This window comes from Anolis carolinensis, chromosome 2, assembly GCF_035594765.1.
Source record: "Anolis carolinensis isolate JA03-04 chromosome 2, rAnoCar3.1.pri, whole genome shotgun sequence".
Lineage (NCBI taxonomy): Eukaryota > Metazoa > Chordata > Lepidosauria > Squamata > Dactyloidae > Anolis > Anolis carolinensis.
This window is the reverse complement of record NC_085842.1, coordinates 298,137,294-298,165,184: the sequence shown is the minus strand read 5'-3', so window position 1 is coordinate 298,165,184 and position 27,891 is coordinate 298,137,294.

Sequence of the window (27,891 nt, the reverse complement as noted above, 5' to 3'; positions counted from 1 at the left end):
CCTCCACACGTATGGGTTAGGATTTTGTTCTCTTTCTTTCTTCCACTGCCTTTGGGTTGTAGACAAATAGAACAACAAAGCACACAACAAGACTCTGCAAAGGGCTCCATAGTAAACCCATTGTCAGGGCACTGTAAGGATTTCTTCTACACAGCTCCTATTTTTCTCAATCAACATCACAGAGGTTTCAGCTAATGGAAAGAGGCATTGGACATAATGCACCAACTAGCTGCTGGCTGGGAAGAAGCAAATGGACCCTGAATCCAGCCCCGCCGGCTAAAAACAGTCCTAATGCTGAATAGAAGGGAGGGAGGCAAATTTTCCCCCGGCCACGTTCCTTTCCAGATACATGAACTGAAAAGACTGCCTCCAAGTATTTTCCTTTCCTCACCATCCAACCTACAATAAAAAAACAGTCGGGCACAGGGTTTTTTTTTTAAAAAAAAATCTATTTGCTTTCAAATGAATCATGAGAACACAATAAAGATGCAACACAGAGATTACGTTCAAATCAGTGACAGAAACTGAAGCTTGGAGTCAAATGTTCCAAAGCACAAAGAAACACTTCAGTTAGGAAAAGTTCACCCAACAATGTGCCAAGTGGATGACTGCTGTGCATTATGGGTCGGCTCTTTTGTAGTGGCCCATTGTCATTGCTTGATTAAGAACTTTAGATATCTGATAAAGTGATGTTAGTTCATGGAATCTCCTACCGGGAAGAGAAACACAGTTCCTTTTCAAGGTTTACATTCTCCCACTAGTCCGGATCATTTCACCTCTGTGTTGGAGAGCTGCTGGAATAGAATAATGGAATAGAATAGCACTTATCTGTAAGTGAGTAGAAATATTATTTTCTTTCAGCATAAAAACCAGGAGCTCTTAACCTAGAAAAACTCTGGCTCTGCTTACTACTTTTGTGACTTTTGGCAGTTTTTGCTCTCAAAACAAAAATTCAAAATGTCAGATAGAATGTCAAAGTTTACATGAAAGCTGCCATGAGAAAGACCACTCCATAATTTCAACAGCTTTTGTTCAAACAACACCAACCTACTCATTGTTATTTTCTACTGTGCAGAATGAAAGTTTACTTTTTGTTATACCATATACATACAATTGAGATTTGTTTCACTGTTTTTTGGAAGAAAGCCATTACTGCAACTTTAAAAATTGTTCAGTTTGCTTCAGAATTTACAAAGACTGACTACCCTAGCCACCCTATGCATGTATTTACTTACCCACTTACTTATTTAAAATAGATATATTCCACCTTATATCATATGATGTATACTTGGTTTATAATAAAATCAGCTTAAACAGTTTAAGACTTGAAACAATCAAATACTTAAAGCATTTTGAAAGCATATTAAACACTGAAAGAATTTTGAAAGTGAATACAGTCAGGCTTCTACAGTTGTGGTTTACCTTTAGTGGATTTGATTATTCACTGATTTGATTAATATGTTTTTTTCTAGGTAGGTCCTTCATAGGGTCAACTTCTGGGAGAGGTTGACTATATGGTTGTGCTTGAAGACCTAGAGCCTCTTAGAGAGGTGTTCCTTCAAATAAAAAGGGGGTTTTCATGGAAGAGTTACATTTTTGTGGGACTGCGCCCCTAACAATCCTTATAGTGGAGGGCCTGCTGTATTTTTTAAAAAATAAGCAGCCTGAAACCATGGGTGTATACTGATTTGAATGACATCATTAAACCCCAAAAGCAAAGTTTTAACTTGGAATTGAAATGAAGGCAATGTTTGTGTTAATCAGGTACCATTCTAATCATTTGGATTGGCAGCCCCAATCCATTTGGTAGCCCCAACCTAAGGAATGTCATCCTACAACCAAAGTGTCATAGCAGAGAGGGCTCTCAAGGATGTCCTCACATGGTGCAGTGTTCCCACCACTATAATGCTCCCCTGAGGCAGAAAGGTATGTAAGAAAAGTGGTCTCTTTCCTGTGTAACCCTGGTGCCTGACCCACCTATGAAATGCATTGGAAATAAAAGGACCAGGGGAGAGACTGGCCTTCCGTGTCTGTATCCCTTCCATAACAACTGATTGTGAAGACAAAATGTTTTGGATATATACTATAACCAATAGTAGGAAAGGAATGTAGATCATTACTTATTCTTCTGGAAGCTCCCATCAGTTGTTTCATGTAGTACAAAATGTAGAGAATTTAGGGAAGGTGTGATTTGTAGCAGACCTCCAGCAGCGAGGAATGCTTTTTTTTTTTAATATACAGCTCCCAGAATCCCCCAGAATATAAATCCATTTGATTTTCGGGATTGTACTCCTAAAAATAACTTTCCCATCTCTGGAGGATTGATTAGTAACACTATTCCCTTGTGAGGAATACAAATTGAGAGTCTTCTTTTTTAAAAAATATATCATGCTTATTGAATATCATATAATGCTAACCAAAAGAAGAAAAATGCATTCAAATAAACAGCACACAATTATAACATAAACAACAAACAAATACAAGCACCTATAAAAAGAATTTCTCACTTTTCTACTAGCAATATAGGTCTCAACTTTACATAGACTACCAAGATATCATTTAATTAAGTTCTAGCTCCTTAACTGTGAACAAGAACTAATCTTCAAATTCCACCAAAAATATTTCACCTATTCAAGACAATGAGAGTTTTTTAGCCCATCTTCTATACTGCTCTTCCCTTTTGAAATTACCCAAGGTCAGGACACAATAAACATAACCTCAAATAAAGGTAAAACCTGTCTGTATATCATGTCATAGGCCCCCACGGAGATGCAGGATTCTGCTTTTCAACAGACTTTTAAGCAGGCACTCAGAAATGGAGCCCCTGCCTTGGGAAGTAATATACGAGGGAGCCATTGAGGAGGTACATCTTGATTTACATTTGGCTTACCACATATTTTCCATGAGTAGATAAGCCCTTTTCTACATTTTCCTGAGTAAGTAAATTTAACTCCTATTTGAAAGCTCAAGTAACTGCTTTAAGCAGGATGGATTTAACATTCACAAATGTTGCCTTTGCGGCACATTTTGCAGTCTCTGCATTTCTGGAATTTGCAAAGGACAACACTAATGGTTATTGCGAAGATTTTTCAATAGCACATTTTACTAGTTTCTTATTCTGAAATGGCTGGCTGTCAATAATGAATCATTCAGCGACACCTGATACTTGATGCATCCCAACCCATGGCCATGCCTTGATTTATTGTATGTTGAACAGTACTCTGATGTGTTCAAGGCATTTTAAAAATGTTTCTTGAAATCATTTCCTTTTCTTCTTCCTTTCAATATCTCAGTTTTACTTTAGGAAGGTCATCGGGTAGAACAATCAACAAAATTGCAAAACTTAGTCTTCAGATTGTGTGGCTAATATGCAGTCCCATTTCACCACTGAAAACAACTTTGAAATAATTCATTTCATCTGGTGATGAGATATAACTGGTTCAATAAGCTCATAAATTAACTGTTTCAACTGCCCAACAAAAGCATTTGTATCACTCATATTTCTGAAACCAATGACCTCTCCATCATGAGGTGATGATGGGATAGAAGAAAACTGTGTTTAGTTTGGCCTTTGAATACCAGTCAACCTGGCTCACACTTACCCAAACCAAATGTTCCTTCCACAATTGGGGCACCAAAATATGCATAATAAATGTATAGCAAACATATATTACAAAAAAACCCTACACTTAAAAATGCATATATTAGGAAAATCATAGAAAAATTGGATAGCCTTTTGAAAAGCTGCAACAAGGTCCAAAGAAATGGGAGAGGATGAACTTGTCCTTCAGAACTTTTGAAAGTCAGAAGAGATGAACAGATCAATCCAGCCATCAATAATTGGAGTTTTCTGCCTCCTGGAGTTTTCATGTTATATTTGCACACATGATGAACAGACAGTGTGAGCAGGTCATTACAAGCCCATATCACAGACAAATTATGTACTCCGTATGAGTATGTATCACTAAATGCACACTGAATCCATAAACTAAATAGGTGGTTTAGGAGGGTTTGTGAGGGTAATCCATTTTGTCCTTGAGTGGACTTTTATTTTCCAGACCTGAGAAACCTATTTTACCTGATATGCTTTAAAAACTGAAACAACTGACTTGGGAATAAACTTTCATGATTACAATTTTATTTTCTATTATTCTTTTACATTTATGGTCAACAGAATCTCCTGATACTTTTGTAATTAGTTATTAGGAGAAAATGCAACTGCTCCATTAAGACACTCTTTGTTTTCTTGGGAATTAAATATCCTCATGGGGTTATTGCTGATCTCCCTGGACATGACATCTTGTCTCTATGAACACAGGACTAATTTCCTCTTATTATGGAAGGCCTTATCAGATGAAGATAGATTGACTGCTTACAAATGAAGATAGAAAAACACCTGCAAGGTAAATTGGACTCATGTATGGATAGGGAGGGAGAGAAAAGCTGCCCCTCAGAAAATTAGCATCTTACTTAGACTGAAATGAAATGAGGTTACTCTTCTGCATATCAGATACACAAAACATGGACAGGGGGTGGGGAAAAAACCTGTTGCACTAAATCTGAAGAAAACCCTGGAGTCACCATTGGGTTAATTGAATGAGGCAAGATACGATCATCAGATATAAAAACACATTAAACAAATGAGGGTCTTTTACAACCCACAGCACAATTTAAAATTCACCTTCTTCCAACTCAAGGTGAGCCATGTAGTTAGAGTTGATTAAGGGAGTTATCAGATTTATTAAGAAAGCTTGTATTTTAACTTTGCAGGTGTTCAAAATACACAAATAGCACTTCCTGTTTTCAAGAGAAGGCTACTACATTTTACATACTTTTTATTGTTATATGCTTTTAAATCAACTAAAACCTATGGCAATCACGGGGCTTTCTTGACAATATTTATTGCCTTCCTGTAAGCCTGAGCATGTGTGACTTATCCAAGATCACCCGTTGGACTTCACTTGACTGAACAGGGATTTGAACCTTAATGTTCCTAGATCAACACTCAGACTACTACACCACACTGGCATACATAGAAACACAGTTTATGAAATGTATTGTTTCTTGAAAAATATGTCTATTTTTACAAAAATAATTCTTAGAGAAGTGCCCATGTTGCACACAAGAAACCCAGGGAGGATTTTTTTGAGTATTTCCTCAATGATGAAAGACATCTGTTTGTCACAAACCATTTTGTGGCATATTCTCCTTGCCTGTATCTTGCATTAATCATGTTGTGTTTTAACATTGGCCATTGGAAGGTAAACGCAAGCTTACCATTCAATACTGAAGAAGTAGTTTATATCTATGAAAGCCCATGCTAAAATAAAAACCAATTACTCTTAAAGGTGCTGACACATTTTCTTTCCACCTGACTTCCACCTTTTCATTGCTGAAGCATATATCTCTGAAAAAATCTTGCAGTCTTAGGAGTAACAGAATATTCATTCTCCCTAATATATAGCTTGACCCCAAATTGTACTTTAGAGAGGGACTAAGAGTAAAGAAAAATCATTGGCTTTTTAATCAGTAAATCAGTGAAACATTAAATAGTACAACTTAAACATGTAGAAACACATTTTGCTAAAACAAAGCCACTATCAAATACAAATCCATAACCTGTTATAGTGTCCCAGGTGAGTGTAGATGGGTTAAATCTAAATGTGCTCTTTTCTTATTGAACTGCTTGGCAACACTGCAGATTTGTGAATAGGGTGTACACACATTCAACTTCATCAGCTTTTACCAAGAAAAGATTCATACATTCAGCATCTACTTGCATGTGAGGTTTGATTTCCTGTCCAGCTGGGGATGTTGAGAGCTTGGAAATGCTCTAGCTATATTTAAACTGTCTGATTTTTAGGACTAATTTAAAAGAGGAATTTGGATAGTTTTAATTGATGTTTAATGATTTATTCACTTTTTAAAGTATTTTTTCTCAGGGCCCTGATGAATTGAGAGATGATAAATATATGCCTTGAATCAACAAATAGAAATGCATTTTATGACAGCAACAATAAAAAATATTAGTGGGAAAGCTGGCCAGTTCTAGGAATGTATCCTTAATAACTCCAGGGTTTTCTGAGTCATTATTTCATTCTAACAACAACCACAAGCTTGAAACTGTTCACCTGTCTTTGCTGCCAGAATTAAGTGTTTCTTTCTTCAAACAATAGTTATGGTAGCCAAAAAATAAGTGATAAATCTTCACAGAAGGATAAAGTTATTCTTAATGGTGATGCCCAATTCAGTAACAATGAAATATGGGCATCCTACCTCTACCTAAAGCCAGTTTGATTCCTCATATATATTATAATTGTGAGCACTTATATTTCATAATAGTTGTTCATCCAGACTGCATTGCTAAAGGACTTTGCTACAGGGACACGTCTCCACTGCTCTGCCTGATCTCATGACGTTGTTTATGAAGGGAGATTAAGCAGTCATGAAATGCGATCTCTAAAGAGAAATGGGTTTGGGGCTTTTTCTCAAAAATAAAGTTATTTGTTGCCCAGATAAATATTAATTTAATCAGAATGGGATCAACAAGCTTAAAATTTATGGCTAAGTGTGACTTTTGTATTCTTTGCATAGGCTTTCTTTCCCCACACCACACTTTTCATTTTGTTTATTTCATCGCTTTCACATTTTGTGGTCAAGAATTCATTTTCCTGGGGACTTATTTCAAACAAACTAATAAAAAGACCTCTCATAATTCAAAGTGTTGGTTTTGATGTATACTTTGCCCTATACAGTTAAGGTCCAGGTTATCTGAAGGGCCATATTCTTTCTTACCAACTTGCCTATGCTTTGAGAATTGCTCCGGATGCTGTCTGCCTGACTACCCTCAAAGGTTCTCCTGTTGGGAACATTAGAGAGAGGACCTTCTCAGCAGCAGTCCCCAGACTCTGGAACCAGCCTCCTTTTGGATTGATTTTTGGTTTTGCTGGTTACTAGCACTCCCGGAATCTTCCAGCTAAGTGTAGGGGATCCAATGACCCAGGGTACATCTATACCAGACATGGACATTGACAAACTTCTGCCCTCCAGGTGTTTTGGACTTCAACTCCCAGAAATTCCAGCCAACTTACTAGCTGTTAGAAATTGTGGGAGTTGAAGTCCAAAATTCCTGGAGATTTGAAGGTTGCCCATGCCTGATCTATACTGCAAAATTAACGCAGATTGACACCATGAACTGCCATTGCCCAATGCTGTGGAATCAATAGAGTTGTACTTTTACAACTCCCTTCTCTGCTGGTGCCTTTTAGCCTTCTCTGCCAAAGACTACAGGATTTGTAGTTTGGTGAGCAGAGCCGGTCCAACAATGGGAATTAAGTGGTCGCTTCGGGCGCAAAACATATGGGGGCACAGTCGAGACTGCTTTTTCTGTTGATTTCTTGTAAAACATGATGTTTTGGTGCTTAATTTGAAAAATCTTAATGTAATTTGATGTTTAATAGGCTTTTCCTCAGTCCCTCCTTATTATCCAACATTTTTGCTTATCCAACGCTTTTACTTTTCAGTGATTGGTTTGGGGGGGGGGCACCAAAATTCTGTTCACCTACACTTGAAAAATACCTAGGGCCGGCTCTGTTGGTGAGGCACCAGCATCATAGTGTTGATGCACCTTAAATGCCATAGCAATAAACTAGCTTCAATTGACCTTCTTTTTCTAAATGAATTAGGAATCAGCTGCACAGCAACAGCCACTGTAAAAAATGCATCCGTAATGGAAAATGTTCTGAGTCCAAACAACTCAGTGCCCTCTAATCTAAGGCAGCAATCTGCCTTATTTATTTTCTATTCTATAACAACTGGCATGGCTGTTATCTTGACACAATTAGCTTCGATTTCTTATACTAAATCCCTGCATTAGGTTTTAAAGGCAGCAGGAAGGCCATATGGAGCCTGCCAAAGGGTCCTGTAAAATAGGTGATGTTGTATGATAGGTTTGTATTTGAGCACATGCACCTGATGTATGTATTCTGAAAAGAACATACAATCAAGGTTGAACAGGCATTTTTTATTATTATTTTTCTTATGATTATGAACTGTTTATATGAAAAAGAAGAGGATAGAAGAGGGAGGGGATCAAAAGGAAAATGCATACTTCAATTATGAAGTAGTGGGATGAAGAGGGAGCAACCAGTGTATGGAATCTTTGCAACAGAGGCTGGAATTCATCATTATTATTCTTTTGAGGTTTGCTACAATGAACTTCAAAGTATAATTTTCAAAACAAGTCTAGCAGAGGCATTCTTAAAGTGTTACCATCTGCAGGTTCTTCCAGTGAGTCCTCTGAAGAGAGAAGATGACAATGACTTGCTTCATTAATGTACCATAGACCAGTGTCTCTCAACCTGGGGGTTGGGACCCCTGGGAGGATTGTGAGGGGGTGTCAGAGGGATTGCCAAAGACCATCAGAAAACACATATTTCTGATGGTCCTAGGAACCCCTTGGGCAGAGAAGGCTGAAGATCTCTCTGCCTGTCCTTCTCTAGGCAAGTGAGGTTTATATACCTGTGGAATGTCCAGGGTGGGAGAAAGAACTCTTATCTATCTGAAGCAAGTGTGAATGTTGCCATTGGCCACCTTGATTAGCATTGAATGGCCTTGCCAGCTTCAAAGCCTGGCTGCCTCCTGCCTGGGGGAATCTAGATGTGCTTCTTCCCCTCAGGCAGGAAGCATCCAGGCTTTGAAGCTGCAACTCCATTCAATGCTAATAAAGGTGGCCAATGGCAAGGTCCACGCTTGCCTCAAGCAGACAATTTCCCACCCTGGAAATTTCACAGATATATAAACCTCACCTGCTTAGTTTCCAACAGACCTCACAACCACTGAGGATGCCTGCCATACATGTGGGAGAAACGCCAGGCGAGAATGCTTCTGGAGCATGACCATACAGCCAGGAAAACTAACAGCAACCCAGATCCACCATTGTTTGAGTCCACAATGCTCTCTGGATGTAGGTGAACTACATCTTCAAAACCCAAGATCAATGACCACCAAACCCTTCCAGTATTTTCTGTTGGTTATGGGAGTTCTGTGTGCCAAGTTTGGTTCAACTCCATCATTGGTGGAATTCAAAATGCTCTTTGATTGTAAGTGAACTATAAATCCCAGCAACTACAACTCCCAAATGACAAAAACAATCCCTCTCCCAACCCCACCAGTATTCAAATTTGGGCGTATTGGGTATTTGTGAATGAAAATACATCCTGCATATCAGATATTTACATTACGATTCATAAAAGTAGCAAAATTATAGTTATGAAATAGCAATGAAAATAATTTTATGGTTGGTGGTCACCACAACATGAGGAACTGTATTAAAGGGTTGCGGCATTAGGAAGGTTGAGAACAACTGCCTTAGACAAATACGTTGAAAATGTATGCAAATTACAATGCACTTTAAACTCAGTTTTCAGCAACCAAAATAAGCTAAAAGGCAAAGGGAGAGAAGGAAACTGAGATATTTACAAAGTATTGAAAACATGGGAGGACAGAGGATTAATTGGAGCTGTCCCTGCCAAATTTAAATGGCAGGAGGATGTGATAGGCCCTGGCACTTTGTCCTGAGAGACCTGATTCTTTTATGGATATAGAAAGGAAATGCTAACATTTTAGAGAGAGAAAATGTATGTCCTCTAGTTCTGCTTAACTCAATACAATCATTACAAGATGCGGACATAAACTGGCTGGAAAGAAATTTAGAGAGAATTTAGGCAGCAAAAGATGGGAGACAAAGAAGTGGATCAGCAGAAAGTGGGGTTAAACTCTTTCTGAGTCTTCATGGTGAGAAGTTGGGAAAGAAAGTCACATCTCATGGTTCTTGGTGGGAAAGGCATCTGTAACATGCATCATTTGGAGGGTTATGATATTCCCTGTGTTTCTACAGTTCTGGGTGTTCCAGGCGCTTAGCTCCTGCAAATGGAGGGGGTAAAACAACTGTATAACCTATTTTCACGTAGTTTTAATATCTCTGTGACTGTTGTTTCTTTTCCAGCTCCCTGCCTTCTTCTTGCTTCCTAGTTCTTTTTTAAAGATTGAATAGTCACTCCTTTTTAAGGGTACTTAATTGGGTCATGCTGCTATCAAAAAGTGGGGCATTTTCTGCTATGCAGAATCTGTTTTGTGCCTGTCCATTTATAGTTCAGTGGCTCTATTGTTTGATAGCAGAACCCTATTGTTTCTTGGCCCTGTCCTCTAGCTAAGCCAAGAGGCAGGCATGTTCCAAAGAGCAATGTATAGATTGTCACATATGAGAACAGCATAGGTTCTCATATGTGACAATCTAGGAATGGGGTGTGTGATATGATAATAATGAAACCTGAATAAATCTGAATATGCTTAGCTCACCCCCATAGTACAGGCTCTCTTATGGATATTAAAAGATGATGATGATGATGATAATAATAATAATAATAATAATAATAATAATAATAATAATAATAATAGCTGTATTTATAGGCCATCCAATCTCCCCGGAGGGATTCAATATATCTCTTTTTAGTTTAGATGAACATGATAACTAAACAGTGCATCCCTTGATTGTCAGGACTAATAGTGAGTTCATTGTAGATGTTTGCATCAATACAGTTAGGCTAGGCACTCTGTTGTGAGTTGAAGATATTGGTCACAACTTAATGCACATAGTAAACGTAAAGGTTTCCCCTGATGTTAAGTCCAGTCATGCCTGACTCTGGGGGTTGGTGCTCATCTCCATTTCTAAGCCGAAGAGCTGGCGTTGTCCGTAGACACCTCCAAGATCATGTGGCCAGCATGACTGCATGGAGCGCCGTTACCTTCCAGCTGGAGCAATACCTATCGATCTACTCACATTGGTATGTTTTCGAATTGCTAGATTGGCAGGAGCTGGAGCTAACAGCGGGTGCTCACTCCGCTCCTGGGGTTTGAACCTGGGACCTTTCGGTCTGCAAGTTCAGCAGCTCAGCGCTTTAACGCACTTCGCCACCAGGGCTCCTAATGCACATACCACCATCATAAAATCAAATATATCCATAATGAACACATCTTCAAATATACAAGATGTTGGCATTGTAAGGTTGAAAGGACACCAAGCCTGATGTTTTCATATCAGCAACTTCTAAAAATGGAGCTGCCAGCCACATAGGTTTGTTAAATCTCAGGGCAGGGCTTTTTAAAATCCAATCTATGTGACATGCCCCGAGGTCTAGCTAAACAGGACTTTTATTGTGCCATGTGGTTCTTGAATCATCTTTCTAGTTTTAGCAAGGAAAAAGAAACTTATTGGATTCATTTTCAATATAGAAATACAAAATGCAACGTTATGGAAAATGACTGGAAAATGACTGGAAAGTGGAAATCTTGTCTCAAAAAAGTCATGCAATAGAAGGCTTACAGTGCATTTGGGGAAAAGTACACAGAGAAACAGACATGCTGGCATTTTTAAATGTATTAATCATAATCACTATCATCATCATTATCCACCTCTTCTTGCAGCTTGAAGCAGGGTATAATATCATTAAAACGAGAGATAAAGTACTACCCTGTTTCCCTCAAAATAAGACCTACCCCAAAAATAAGACCTATCATGATTTTTCAGCATTTCTGAGGATGCTCAAAATACAAGCCCTATTTCAAAAATAAGCCCTAGATATGGTTCATTTTAAAAGTCAATTTGGAAAAATAAAACTGTCCCTGAAATCAGGCTCTAAAGCATCTTTTGGAGCAAAAATGAATAAGGACCCTGTCTTATTTTGTGGGAAACAGGGTATTAAGGCATATACAACAAGATACGCAGAGTTAAAATACACATTAAAATCTACTGATGAAATGCAGATTAAAATTCACAACTTAAAATTGACTGGATAGGGCTGCCAGAAGAGAGGGGTCTTTAGCTGCATCTGAAATTCTAACAGCTAATTTAGCCGTTGAATCTCTTTCAGCAGGTCATTCCACAGTCTTGGGGCAGCTGATGTAAAGGTCTTCTGGATGATGGTGGTCGGTTGGGTTCTGTCTGGTTGGAGTAGCTCCCCCCCCCCCAAAAAAGGGACCCAAATGTATGGATTGTGCAACTAAAGCTGATTACATTTGAAACATTCACTGAAATACATATTAAGTAAGTGGAAGAAATGTATACAACTCTGTATGTTAGAAAATTCATTTTATCATAGGGTTTCCTGGGCAAACTTTATTCAGAGGAGATTTGGCATTACCTTCCTCTGAGACCCCCTTCTACACAGCTGTATAATATCTACACTATCTGCTTTGAACTGGATTATATGGCAGTGTAGACTCAGATAATCCTGTTCAAAGCAGATAATGTGGATTATCTGATTTGATAATGTGGAATATATGGCAGTGTAGAAGGGGCCTGGGATGCAGAAGTGTGACCTGCAGAAGCAGGTTTTCCCAATTTGGGGGTAGGAAGACCTATATGCAACACGCAGTTCCACATTCCCAGCTGGTCTACCTAATTTCTGAGACTTTCTTTAGCCCATGACAGAACCAGTCAGGCTCCTTCTACACTGCCATATAATCCACATTATCAAAGCAGATAATCCACATTATTTGCTTTGAACTTGATTATCTGAGTCTACACTGCCATATAATCCAGTTCAAAGCATATAATCTGGATTTTATATGGCAGTGTAGAAGGGGCCTCAGACACCATGGCAAGGAAGTATGGATGTTGCTTGACCTATCAAACACGGGGCCTTAGGACAGATTTTTATAGAAACGTACTGAACTACAGATGTGTTTCTTTTCTTTACAGTGTTTTTCATATTGATTGGCTACCATTAACCCAAAATTGCAGTTATGTATCTGTTTGTTTAACATCATACTATGGGAAATCATTTTAATAGCACTTTAAGTCAACTACATTATCATGCTTTTATGGACTGCTTGATCAACACAAGCAAAATCTCTCATCCAATATTGAATCCACATCTTCCAAAGCAGTATAAATCATCAACTTTTACAGCGTCTTGATTACCTCCTAATGTTCACAGAAAACAAGGATAAAAACAAAAAATCACCCTCTGATGAAAGCCTGCTGAGCACTCAAAAGAAACTTTTATTAAACAATATCCAGTTAGCAACACCCTATTGGGCTATCACGGCAGAGTGGTGATTATGGAGTGCTTTTCTGCATAAACAGAATACATCTCATAAACCGTTGATGGAAGCTTTGTGGTGTATCACACGTTTGCCAACTTCCTCCCAGCAATAGAAAGACAAGGGATCCAATTTGTCACATTTTTATGAAATGCAATAGAACGGCAGTTTTACAGGATCCAAATGATAAACTGACTACGTTAGGAATAGATGTTAGTGTCCACTAGGCTTCTGCAATCCAAGTAACCACTATCCGTTTTGCTGTCCTGGATTTCGGTGGGAGTCCCGATCCATTTTTGGGAGCCTCCCAAATTTGGGAGGACAGAAATTCATTTTCAATCTGCGAAGCCAAAAGATTAGTTTTCTACCCGACCCTTCCCATCATTCTTAGCATTGTTTGTCCTTCTATCCTTCATTAAGACCTGGATTGAAAGCATGAGAGCTAAGGTCCCACTCTTTCTACATTCCTTTCGCTTCTGTCTGTAGAGGAGACCTGGGTTTAATGCTTTGTTAAAGCTGTTTCTCTTCTAGAGGAGACAGGAGCTGCAGTTGCACATACCTACAGCTCTCTCCTTGCAGGAGGCAGTTTTCCAAGGTGTTTTAAGGGTGCCTCCCATTTCCCAGGGAAGGAAGAGGGATTGACCTGGAGGTATCCTACCCCGGGCTTCCTTTAAAAAGCCATCCCTTTTCTCTTGATTTGGAGACCCCAGAAAGGAGAACTGGATCCTTACCCCCTCGTGCTTCAATCTCCTTTCTGCTTCCAAATCAATAAAGAAGACAAGGCTTAAGAAATCTCACTTCCTGGGATCCTTTTCCTTCTAGCGGCTGCCTCCTTCCCGCACTCCATGTGTAACTGAAAGAAAGTGAAAGCAGCCAGTTTTTGACAGTCACTATTCTGCTGATGATGATTAAAAAATGGCTATGGAGCCCATGCCATTACAGGCTTCCTATCAAGCTATACAAGTCGAAGGCAAAAGTTCAAAATGAATCTGTGCACAAGTCTAGTGTCCACTATACCAATGCCTGATGCATGTGTTATATGTGGTGAATCTATGTATGGTACTTTATCCCTTACTCTCCACTATCACCTATTTTAAAAGTGGTATCTATATTAACATTATCAGTGTTGGTGGTGTAGTGTTTTAGAACTACCTGCATGGAAGCATCCACATCTTTTGATTCACAGGGAAAATTCTTTGTTGAATTAATTCTCATAGGAAACAATGAAAAATACAACACATTTTATTCATACTAGAATAAAGTTTTCAGACTATGTGTAATTCAGGACTTATTTTGTACAAAATTCAAACCTGGAGGCTAGGGGCCCTTCCAGCCAGGCCCTGTATCCCAGGATCTAATCTCAGGCTTTCTGTTTATGCCAGATTATCTGGCAATGCAGACTCATACAATCCAGGTTAAAGCAGAAAACCTGGGATCAGATCCTGGGATATAGGGCCTGTCTGGGAGGGCCCTACGACTCAGAGCAATGGGTCCAGATTACAGGAAAGGCGATTATGTCTTAACTTTAAGAGCTGTTCAACAGTGGAACCCACTGCCTCAGAGTGTGGTGGAAACTCCATCTTTATAATAATAATGAATAAAACTTTATTTATATACTACCCTAACTTTGGAGGCTTTAAAAAAGAAACTGGATGACCATCTGTTGGGGATACTTTGATTGTGCTTTTCCTGCATGGCAGAAGGGGGTTGGACTAGATGGCCAACTCTATAATTCTGTGTTTGCTGAGTGGAATCCACACACTCAAATCATGTATGAATTTTATGTGCAAAAACTGCCCAGTGGAAGAATTTTCATAAGTCCATGGTATTCCTTGTCAGGGTTCCCCAACTCTCAAGAAGAATATTTTCAATGACTTTCCAAATACTTTGGATATTTTTTTTCATTACAATAATGATGTTAAATGTCAAAAAGGCCTCTGCTGGGCTTACATCAGCCTGGGCCATTCCAAACCTGATGTAAATGGCCCGTAAAGGCATGTGGATATTTGGGGACAATATTTTTTTAATTACTGGGAAGTTCTGGGAGACAAAAAAATGACCTTGGTGCCACAAGACAAAATTATTCTTGTTAAATTAATTCAAACTCTAGTTTTTGGGCTGGTAGCAAATACTTGGGATAAAAATGAGTACAGTCACATGTTCCATTTGGCTTTGAGTCTCTCACATTCTTCAGAGTTTGAGTCTAAATAAGACTTGAATTTCACACTATAGTGTAGAATACACTGTTGTTGGAGAAATTGCCATCTATATTCCTTGTTTTTCCTCTGAGTCACTTTACATAAAGGTACTATCAATGGTGGATAGGCATGACATGCATGCTGAATAATTAATGTGAAGTGATGTGAACACTTAAAAAATCTATACATACTCAGTGATATTATTCAAATAGGCAAGGTTCCAATGGAGTACATTTTGTATCCAGTCATACACTTCGATACTCAATGCAAAAAACCAGAACCTTGTTCACATGACAGTCCTCTGTGGTGCCAAAAACATGCTACAAAGGCATGTCTTGAGAGTGAACAAGGAATCACAGAAAGGTATAAAGGGTACTGCTTTGTGAGAAAGTCGAATCCAAAAAAATACAGAGGTCAGAACATAACTTTGAAAACATAATGTTGCTTTTAGAGTACTAAGGTACCTAAAGTAGCTAGTTATCAGTATCCTTGAAATCTTGAGGTAGTTCCTTATCCCCCCCATTTCTCAAAAGTAATTAAATACTTTGTAGCAAAATTTGCTTTCCATATCCAACAGATTCTGCACCCACAGATTCCACCATCCATGGCTTTAAAATATTCCCCCTCCAATTTTTTAAAGCATACCTTGATTTTGCCATTTTAAATAAAATACATTTTCTTTTCTTTTTTACACCATTGTATATAATGGGATTTGACTATCCACAGATTTTGGTATACATTAGGGTTGTCCAAATATTCGTTATGTTTCTCGTTTCGTAATTACTTCAGATTGTTCTCGTTTTTTGAAACGAGTATTGAAACGTTTTCCCTGGGCGCAACTGGCAATGTAATTTGAACCATCGTTGGCCCATTCTCTAATTGTTTCTTAAAATTTTCGTTAATTTTTTTCCTTCCAAATTTTTTTTAAAATATTTTTTAAAATTATTATTTTTTGTTTCTGCAACCTAACATGAATGGGAGCCTAGCGCAGCCTAACATGGCCGCTCCCTGGCCAATCAGAGTCTTCCACGATGGCTGCCAAAGGTGGGGGCTAGCGTCCTCCGTGTCCACGTGGAGGATCTCTATAAAAATCCCCAACCACAGCCGACCCAAGCCATTCTGGGTTGGGATACCGAGGAGAGAGGGTGTTTGGCGCGTGCTGGGAAGCTGCTGCTTGCTTGTTTGGGGGAGAGAGGGCTAACTGGGGGTAGAGTGTTTCTGTTGTTGCTGGTTCGATATTGTGTTTTTTTGGGGGGAAATTGGCTGGGGGCTTGGGGCAGAGTCCTTGCTGTGCCTGGCTTTAGGGAACTTTTTTTTCCCAAAGGACGTCTGCGTCCCTGCTAGTGCTGAGCTTGGGGTGCTTTCCATCTACTCCTGAGGGAGACCTTTTGCCTTTCTGTTTTCTTTTTTGGAATTTAGCAATCACCACATCAGCCCTTCTTTGCAATCCTGAAAGGGGGGGGACTTGAAAATAATAGTTTCCAAAGGACGTCTGCGTTCCTGCAAGTGCATTGCTTCCCTCCCGCTCCATTTGTAATCCCAAGCCCTCGGGCTGAGTGTTATTGCAGCAATTACAAAGACACACATTGTTTTCAAACCTAAAGGGTACATTGGAAGAAATAGTTTCCAAAGGACGTGGGGCACCTGCCAAGGCATTGCTTCCCTCACGCTCCATTTCTATTCCCAAGCCTTGGGCTGAGTTTTATTTCTGCAATCACAAAGTCAGACATTGATTTGATTCAATAGAGGGTCCACAGCAATTTATAGTTTCCAAAGGACGTTGCCAATCCTGTCAAGGCATTGCTTGGTGTGTGCTGCATTTCTAATCCAAAGTCTACACAAGTAGAAGAGGGACTTTTACAGTGATAAGAACCCAATTGAACAGGAAATAAGACTTTCAAACCAGGAACAGGTTTCTTCAAATATTGAAAAATAGTGTATTATTAAAAATTATGAAAATTCGCCAAAAATCATAGGAGACAGGAAACATTCTGCAATTTGTTGAGCAAAGAGTGTGGAATGTGTTCTCCCACTGTACCAAATTTGATGAGAATAGCTCAAGAAATGAGGGCGGGAGACCCCCAGAAAAGTCCCCCCTGGTTTCCTGTTTTTTGGCGATTGTGCATGCGCGTCCGCCATTTTAGAAACATTTTAGAAACATTACGAATTTTTGGAAATATCTGAAAATTTTGGGTGAAAAATTAAGAAATAATTTCTATATCGAAGAGCCGGCACCCCCTACTTTAGAAACGAGAATTGAAACATTATTTCCATCGATCGGACAAGCCTAGTATACATTACAGGTCCAGAAAGCAAACCCCAGCAGGTACTAAGGGCCTACTATACTTTAGAAATATCTGAATGCTACCAGAAGTGACAACCCTTCCCATCCACTTGGTCATAATCTCAACACCAAAGCAGATCATAAGACAACAGACACTCCACAAGCTAGCACTTGAACCATGCCATATTCTTCCTTCAATTATTTATTGTAACCACAGTGGATCCGAGCCACAAAAGCAACCAGTAGATCTATTTTGGCAGGAGCATTGAATCCATTCCCTGTTTTATGGCTGCTGTGGATCTGCCACCCTGTCACAATGGATCCACTACGTGGCCCTGCAAGTAACTAAAACATTAGAAGAGGGGGGGGGGGAGATGTTAGGGAAGATAAATACAACAGCATCTTTATATCTAATTTTTTAACATGAGTTTTCACAAATTTCAGTCCAATTCTTCAGCCATACTGATGGAGTTAGTATGAAATCTCAGGTATATTGACAGGTACATAGTTGTGAAAGATTTGTTCTCCATATAGCTAAATCTAGTGCCTTTCACTATAGAACTTTTCAAATTTACTTAAGTATATAACTGACAATCCACTTCTGGTTTGAAGAAATGAGTTGAAATCGATGCAAGTTCATGCTAAAATAAATTAGTTCATCTTGAAAGTACTGGATTCTTTCTTCCTAACGTCACTTTTCATTTTTAAAAATGTTCAATTACACTGCAAAAGGATTTGATTCTTCACTGAATTACAGCCATAATGCAATGTAGTTAATTGGGAAAATGTTAATTGGACATAACTAGTCACTTCTCTGGATGCTTCCTAACACTACTATTTCCAAGCTTGGGATGATTTAGCCACTATTACAAAACCACTGTTGTGCAACTATTCCATCTTTCCCTTCTTAAAGGATTTTGAGAGTTAAGAAACAAAAACAAAATGTGGGAAAGTTTGGAAAAGGAAGACAATGACATCTGGATACACACATCCCAAATAATATTCCATGAATGAAGAAAGGTGACTGAACCATAAAAGTCTCACCTGGAAACAGCATTCTCCCATAAGTGTCCTTAGTACTGTGTTATATTCTTCCACCAACACCTGTGCTTCCTTGACTCAGTTCATGACTTTGCACAAACATGGCCTCGGTATAGTGGACAGAGTCCAATTCACTCTAATTTGGCCCTGCAAGCTAGCAGAATATAAGTACCTCGTGTCCTTGGATGAAGTGGCCAAAAACAATACATAATAAATGCTTGAAAAAGCAGATCCATCCAAGGAGACAATGCCGTTGCCCACCTGCTTCTCAAGCTTAGAGATTTGAAGGACAGATGACAAACTAATACTAACATTTTGTAGATTGCTGAAGTTTCAAATAGTGTTATATGGCCCATAAATGGTGGAAGCTGCAATGAACTCATAAAGGTCATCTCATTTTTATTGAAATGCAAGATTTCTCTTATGGTAATACCACCTGTCAGTCTGAAGCCCATATTTCTTCATTCACATGTGCTGGACCCATGCCTAGTTTTTGTTTTCACTGGAGCACTAAAATATCAGGTTTCCCTCTGTCAAAATGCTCTGAAAGGGAAGGGAAATTATCTTTGGCTTCGAGTTGGTAAGATGCCCAGGAGCAGCAAGAGAACACAAATCTAAATCTTTCAGCTGGTTTGCTCCTTGCCACAGATTCATTCTGGATCTTGTCACCATGTTGACTATTCCCTGTAGATTGAGGAAATCTGATCATTTAAGGTGGAAAGCAAGGAGTAACATTATTTCTGAATTAGATGCGCATAGTATTAGTAATTCACAAAGGACTATGAATTTGCTTTCTGCTATGTCCCTTTAGAATTTCTAAATTATTTGTGATCCATAACTAGCTTGAAATGGGCACAAGCTATAAATGTTGCTGTATTGTTCAACAGTGCCTCCCCATGATAAAGATCTTTAACATTTTCTCTCAAGTTAGTCCTGATCAGCTAAAGTTCTCTGCACTATTAATTAAATGTTTGTTTTTCTAAATAATCTTGTTTTACAACTTTTAAGGTAATGCCTTCCCACCCTTGTATATCTCATGAGTTGCAACTCACTCAGAAGTCTTACTCTGGGTGTGCCTTCAGCTGAGGGCATGTTTTCCTCCTGTGAAACCTACATGGTGGGATTCTCTCCTGGAGGAAAAGTTACCTGGTACTACATTGGTATGAATTTCAAGAACCTTTTCAATACTTTTTTAAAAGAAAAGAATGCAACTAGCCTTCCACATTCACCATTGTGTCATACTGGAGAACCCAGAGGTTCCTAGACAGACCATTTTAATCAAATCTACAAAAGATGAACCCACAAATATGGAAGGCTGACTATAGTCTGCTATTTAAGAAATGTATTTTTCTCAATTCCAGCTAGTCATTAAGAGATACACTATGTTAGTTTAAGAACCAATGGCTCCAGTTTGGTGTTTTATTTTGTCTTCATTCCTGAATCATTATTGTTTTGAGCCATATATTCTAAAGCAGGCATGGGCAAACTAAGGCCCAGGGGCCAGATACAGCCCCCTGGGTATTTATCTCAGGCCTTCCGCATTTTTCTTGTCCTCTTGGCATAAGAACACGATGGCCCGCCACATCTTTATGCCAAAAAGAGAGGGAGGGAGGCACGCGGCAGTTGAGAGCCCTCCGAAACACTCTCAGTCACCACCTGTTTTGCCCTACCTGAGGATCGGGGATGTCTTGCTTCCCCGTCCTTATGCTGAGAGGACAACCTGAGGATGACCCAGGCCCTGCCCAGCCCCCTCTTGGCCCGGCCCTCCTGGCCCAGCCCGCAATGCAACCCCCCCGGCAAAAATGTTTGCCCATGCCTTTTCTAGAATATTAGCAAATGAGAGGTAACTGTTTTTAAAAATTATCTTAAATATGGTATTCTAAAAGCCTTCTGGAGTAAAGAGGGGGTGGGAATTATTTAAATGAATAACTATAATAGCCAGTCTATTATTCTTTGATTGAATGGATTTTTAACCCATACTTTGCCATATTTTGACTCTATGGCTCTTGCTATTTTTATATGTCTATTTTAAATGTGTTATTGGTTTTAATGTTGACATACTGTATTTTATATGTTGTGTGGTACCGTTCTGTGCTATTTGTAAGCCGCCCCAAGTCCCCATGGGAGAAGGTGGGGGGGGGTATAAATAAAAGTGTATTATTATTGTTATTATTATTTGTGTTTTGCACAAAATCCCCAACTTGTGTGACCAGTCAGATTGTGGAAATCATAGTTGAAAGAGCAACTTTTCCTAGCTCTGATTTTAACTATTCGTTGACAAAAGAATTTTGTGACTTCTATTATCTATCTATATCCATAATAAAAGTGAAAACCTGTATGTGTGTATGTGACACAGGTGTCCACTCACACAGATAGCCTTCGGCCTCCACAAACAGGCTATAATTTCCAGTGCTGTGGAGCCACCTAGTCACTCCCTCCCCTGACTTTGCAGGTTAGAGTGAGTGCCACGAACATGCAGCCCAAACCCTCCCAGTATCCTCCACAAACACCATTCTGCCACCCATCCCAGTGAAGGCTTTCATGTGGGGGCCCATTTTTGCATTTTCCTCCACCACAGGCAGGCATCCCAGGGTTCTCCATTGGTGTGGAATTTGCATGACCCTGCCTGCTGCCCTTCCCTTTCAAATCTGTCTGCATAATGAACACAGCAGAACGGAGCAGCAACTAAACTTACTGGAGGAGTTTGGGGGATTGGCTCCAAATGGTGGAAGTTGTAGTTCACCCTGCATCAAATAAGAGCACTGTGACTCCTACTGGGGAATTTAGAGGAGTTGTAATTCACCTACACCCAGAATGCTATAAACCCAAACAATGATGGGTCTGGACCATGCATACCCGATATACCCAGATTTGCATACTGGTGGGTTTGGAGGGGAATTGGCCTGGACATTTGGAAGTCGTAGATACTGAGATTTATACTTCACCCACAATGAATGAGCACTCCGAACCCCAGCAATGATGGACCAGGACCAAACTTGGCACACAGAGCCCCCATAACCAACAGAACATATTGGACAAGTTTGGGGGGAAAGGGAGTTATAGTTCACCTGCATCCAGAGAAACAGTGACCCCCACCAACAATGGACTGGGACCAAACTTCGCACAGAGAAGCCTCATGACCAACTGAACATACTACAGGGGTTTGTGGGAATGGGCCTTGATTTTGGGAGTTGTAGTGCACATGCATCCAAACAGCACTGAACCCAGCCAACGACAGATGTGGACCACACTTGGCACACAGATTCAACATAGCCTGCTGTGGATACTGACAGATGTTTCAGGACAATTGCCCCAGGAATCTGGGAGTTGTAGTAGTTCACTCCCATCCAGAGAGCACTGGAGCCAGGCAATGACCAGCCAACAACAGATCTGGACCACACTTGGTACACAGACCCAAAATAGCCAACTTTGAATACTGGCAGGGTTTGGGGAGGACTGACTCACAATTCTGGGAATTGTAGTTCACCCACTCCAAACTGAGAATACCTAACATTCAAAGACAAATAATGCCTTTTTCAAATAACCCAGGCATCGCTGGGTCCCCAAGCTAGTGTTCTATAATTTCAAACATTTAGCAGATAAAAACTGAGACATGAGCAGTTGAGCCATATCAAAAGTAGCCACATATTTACAATGCAGATGTTATTAATGAGGAAGAACACATGAAGCCACTATATTAAGCAGGGAAACCCTGGTATTTATAATTTGATTTTGGGTAGCGCAAAACTCCACTCCCCTTTCTCCCTCACTTTTAATTCACTTTATAGCAATTAAAGTCAAGGATAAGAGGGAAACTGTGGGAAAGGGGGGAAACTAGGCCATTTTTTAAAAGCCAGGGAAGTGGGATGGCAGAAGATTATTTGGAGCTGTCCCTGCTAAACTGGAACAGTTGGAAAGTATGGTGTTACTTCATTTTTTCTTAGGGAAAGAGTGACATCCTTTTCAAGGCAATCCTTCCAGCACCTAGAATTACATTCAGGTACATTCAGATTTCTTTTTCTTGTGTGGGCTTATTTACAAAGCTGTGTTTCTGTTGAGAACCTGGTGGAGAAGTGGTTTGTTAAAATAAATAAATGAATACATAAATTAAACATTATTGCTTTTAAATGAATCCATTTGTAGCAGCAACAGCAAAACTGGCTCTCACCCACTGCTCACTCCACTGTGGAAAATCTGAAGCTTGTGTTTTTACTGCTGCCTTGCTCTTTCCCCAAATGCTGGTCATTCCCAGGTCATAACTGCTGCTAAGAATGTCTTGAGCTTCACTGGTTTAGCAGCACCGACTGACCTTAAATTTTTGAGAGCACTTCAATGTTTAACAGCCAAATCCAGTGCTACTTAGTTCTCTGCTTGTGGCACTCTGACTCACAGCTGAAAGAAGGGGGGAATCAGCCTATTTCTAAACCTTGGCAGGCAATTATGTAGAAGGCTCCGCTTCTCAATGCATTCTGCAGCGCCAATAAATGTATCTGCTCATTTCTCTTATGTTTCTGTTTACAAGCACCAGGTTGAGTGCCCTGATGGTTGAGGGATAAGCAATCAATGTTATCTCCTGAGTATACCTCCATTAAAACAGCACAAAACAGAGTACTTTTTTATTTTCTTGTTGTTGAAGTGTCCATATCAATGGCATGCCTGGTGAAATGTTTCATTCATCTTTCACAAGAAGGAATTATGCAATGGGATGAATGTTAATGTTGACGTGAATTGTGAAGGCCTCAGTCAACTTATTGTGTCTGACCAAGCTTAAAGCAGTTACTTCTTGCTGTTTGTTGCCTTCAAGAAAACTTTAGCAGGAGAGAGACAGTTGGATGTAGCATCCTCATACTGTACCATCTACCCTATAGACTGGACTGAAGGGCCAGAGTACTCAAATCACAGTTATTGAGCCCTCAAAAATGAGCTTTTGAGGGTCTTGACACTGCTCTGTCTTAGCTGTAATTGATATCTCAGGTTTAGACAAATAGAATAAACATGTTTCATTTCTGACCGTCTATGTTATACATGTTTGTGTATAATTTGCTTTGCTCTTCCATGACTGCTTCTCTCTCATCACACATGAATATTGTGATTAAAATGTTTTGGCTTAATTTTTAGCACAAACTAACATCTGTTCAAAATTAAGTTTTCTCTCTATGCTTTGTATCACACCTCAAGTAAACAACTGGAAGGAGTTTTACCACATTTGAATGGCTTATTTGAGATGGTGTGATTTAATATATGAACTATACAGAGTATATTAAGTTCACTTGGGAGATATGCTAAGGAGGCACATCAGTTATATAATCGTCCCTCCACATTTGCTTGTTTTGACTTTTTTTGGATTTGATTATTCATAAATTTGATTAAAATGTTATCCCTAAGAATCTCTAGGTCCTCCAGTGCAATTCTGTGGTCAGCTACAAGGTGAAGCTAGAAATTCCTAGAGAGATGTTTTCTTAGGTTGAAAAGACCCACAAATTTAAGAAAAAATATATTATTGAGATTTATATAATGCCGATTAACAAAAAAAACCCCAATAAAAATAGAAATGTTTCTCCTTCTGTTCCCACTTTCACAGAAGGTCCTATGCCCCTAATCCCAGAGAATGTGGAAAGCTATGCCAACCTGAAGATTTGGAGAATTGTAGTCCCAAAATACCCCCCCCCCAAAAAAATCGGTTTCCCAATGCCGAGTGCTTTTGTCAAAATTATTTCTGTTGTCTTCGTATTAAGCAGTGACATGGCTGTAGTAGGCAGCATGAATAAAAGCTGACCCTGCTTTTCCACCTGGTTGGAGATTAAATAACCAGTGACCTCTTATGAGCACATTCAGCTCTGCAGATACACCACGTTTTATTAAGAGCAAACAAAATTTTGTTGTGCATTCTGCATGGCTTTTTCTTTTCAGCAAAATAATCCTTCTGAATCTGAGTACACATACACTGCACAACCCAGTTAATGAAGCCAGTGTGTTCCTGTGCTTTATTCTTTAACAGAAACTTGGGTACCAGGAGGTGGAAATAACACAGAAAGCTTTCCGACAACACAAAAAAGTACAAAAGTTAAAATTATTTCAGCCTCTTTTAAATCAGAAACTAACAAATATTTACATGAAATGAAACAAGGTCAGTTAAACCTTGCATAGGTAAACAAAACGTTTTTAATCTTCTAGAGACTGAGGCCACTTACAACATGTATCCTAGAATTATTATTTTGTTTGCTTGTTTTAACAGCCCCCGGGTTCCTTATCATTTTAATTTTGGTGGTGAAACTTAAATATGTATGCTTTTTCTACATGTCAAGTTAGCCAAGTCAAGCTTTATTGTATTATTTATTGCAGAAACGCAGCTGCAACCCAGTGTTAAAGTCTATTTCTTTTCTGCCCTCCTTCACCTTCCTTCCAGTGCCAAAGCTGCAAGAAAATGTCCAGCTAGACAGAAGACATGAAAAGGGGAGTGCAGAGCTAGGATTCTGTAAAAAAAGACTTTATGAAAAGGAGCTTATTTGCCAGAGGCTTAATTGTGGTATATACACATCAAAAATGTAAACAGGCAATCCTAAAACTGTATGTACTGGGAAATAAGTCCCACTGAATTTATTGGAACTCACTGCCCAATAAAAATGAGCTGAAAGTGAACTATTTCAAATGTATTACTCAGAAAAACTCATGGTACTTTGCCTGAGCTAGAATTTACCAGTGCTGTGTTTGCAGTTTCCAGGGAGAAATTCTCTTTCGCATTCTCTCAGAAAACCACTCTTCCTGCAATGTCCTTTGCTTAACATTCAATTAATAATAGTGGGCATTCAGTTTAACATGTTGTGTTAAGGGCTTCCTGCATTCACTCAAACTCCAGAATGCTGCAAATTTGAACCCCTTAAGTGCCACAACTTTAATAAATATGTTATTCATACAACTGTGGTCCAAACAATCCTGGAATTGTATCTCCCCATGTGTGCCAATTTGCGTTAAGATCTCTGGAGAAAGGACCCAACATCCTGATAGGTCCTTTTCAATGGCAGGATAGAAAAATAAAGTTACTTGCTTACTTAGTTCTCTTAAATTGAAATTTCTTCCAGCAGGAGGCTTGACTGGGCTTTGTCTCTTTCCATTGGCAAAGATATTTTTTATTGATAACAGGGTTATTGTAACTAATGGGCTGCTGTAGAGAGTGTTTTAAAAGGAGAGTATTTAACTACTTTCAGATTTGATTATTCATGAATTTGATAAATATGTTCTTTCTAGGAAGCTCTACCTCTTCCAAAGTGACTCTGGTCAACTTCTGCCAGATGTCACTCTGAAGAACCTTGAAGTTCCTAAAAGGGGAGGGGGGGTCCTTTCAGATTTAAAAAAGTGTTATTTTGGGGGGGAAATCATGATTTTTCCACTTTGATATAGGTTCTGCATCCCAAAATTCCACAAAAGGCTTTGTCAAACCACACCTTCCATGATTCCATAACATTCAGTCATGGTAATTAAAATGTGGTCAAACTGGATTAATTGTGCAGTTACTGAACAGCTCAGCAAATGGGGAAAGTACCGTGCTGAACGAATGGGGAAAGTACCGTGCTGAACACACACAACTTTTCAAGTAGTCCTATTTAGTTATTTTTATTTAAAAGTAGGAAGTACAGGTCAGGGAAATGGAAACTTGCATGTAAAGAAATAAAGCATAAAGGTTAACATTGAATGAGTCAAGTGTTAAGGGAGATGAAGTGAAGGTGGAGTGAAACCAGAGTTGCATGAATGGAAGCAAAGAATTATGTTTTTCAGATTCAGAAAAAAGACAAAAGAAACTGAGTAAATGAGCTATTTTATGCCTGGAGAACCAAAAGTGGTCTGGGACAGGAAACCAAGTGGGCAGTATGGCCTAAATCCAGTTTCGAGACCCAACATGAGTAGACTTATTGAATCAATTGGATTTTCATAAATGTTGGCTTACCATTCAGCAATTTATTGAATGGATTTTTTTTGCTAACTGGAAGTAGCAATTGGATTTAGAACTAAATCTTCACTGAAAGTGATCATTGTGACATAGCTTCAGTCGCCTTTCTCTGCATCTTGGCCTGCCCATGGCTCAAATGCCCAGGGTAAACCAATTTTAGTGGGCATCAAAGTGCTCTGGCTTTGTCCATACAATTAAACCTGCATAGAAGAGATAGTTTAGCTGCTGCCACCTACTGAAGATTGAATACTAGTAAGACTCTCTGGCAGTTTAGCTGCAAGATGGAGACAAGCTCAGGGGTAAGATGCTGGTATTAAGATTTCCTTTGCACTGAACCACACTAGCAAATAGCTATACCTTAAATAAAGCATCTAATTTATTAACAAAATATGCAAGATATAATATTGCAGTCAGTTCAGGTAAACAAGAATAGGTTGAGCTGCAGTGACCTGACCTTGCCTACTTTGAATTTCAGTTTTGTGGAGTGATACAGCCTGTGGTAACCAAAGGGGATGGAAGAAATTAGTTCTGCACCCTTACCCCAAGCTCACAGACTCTTGTTCTCAAAGGTATAAAAATAGAGTTTTATCAAATTTGCCTATTGAGTTAACACTCTGTCGTGCCAACAATTTGTTACTTTGAAAAAAATCTCAGGAGAGTCATTTTGGCCAGGTATGGGAGGGAGAGCGTATTCTGCCTAACCTCTTCAAAAAGTGATCCAAACTAAGAAATGTACAGCCTTCAAATCAAAATGAAATGTCCATGTTCAGGGCCAATATGCCAGTCAACAACAGCTGCTAGAAAAGGGGAAGCAAAGCAGGGAAGGGGTTTATTATCTTTGTAATATCCTTGTGCATTCTCCAGGCAAGATCTCTTTCCTTCATGGATGATGTTTAATCAAAAACCAAGTGGTGGCTTTCAATGCTCTATTTTCACTTTGATCACTGATATTTAGGAAATATAAAATCTTATATAAAAATGTCCTATAAGCAATGGCACAAACAGCGGGAAACTGCATGCTTCCAAGGACAAATGCAGTCCAATACGATTGTGTACATTGGATAGCATGCGTCCTACAATACAGTTTAAATGAGTTGCTTCGGGAATATGGACTGTTTCATCTAAACTATCAGAACATAAAACGCACACAAGCTTCCTTCATCATCCTAATCATAGTAGCTGTAGGGACAGAAAGTAACCAGCATCAAAGGTCAACACTCCCATCTTGTGGCTGATGCAAGAAATGAAGATGCTAATAAAAGTTATGAAGCAAAGAGCAACTTCTTGATGCTTATTATTATTATTATTATTATTATTAT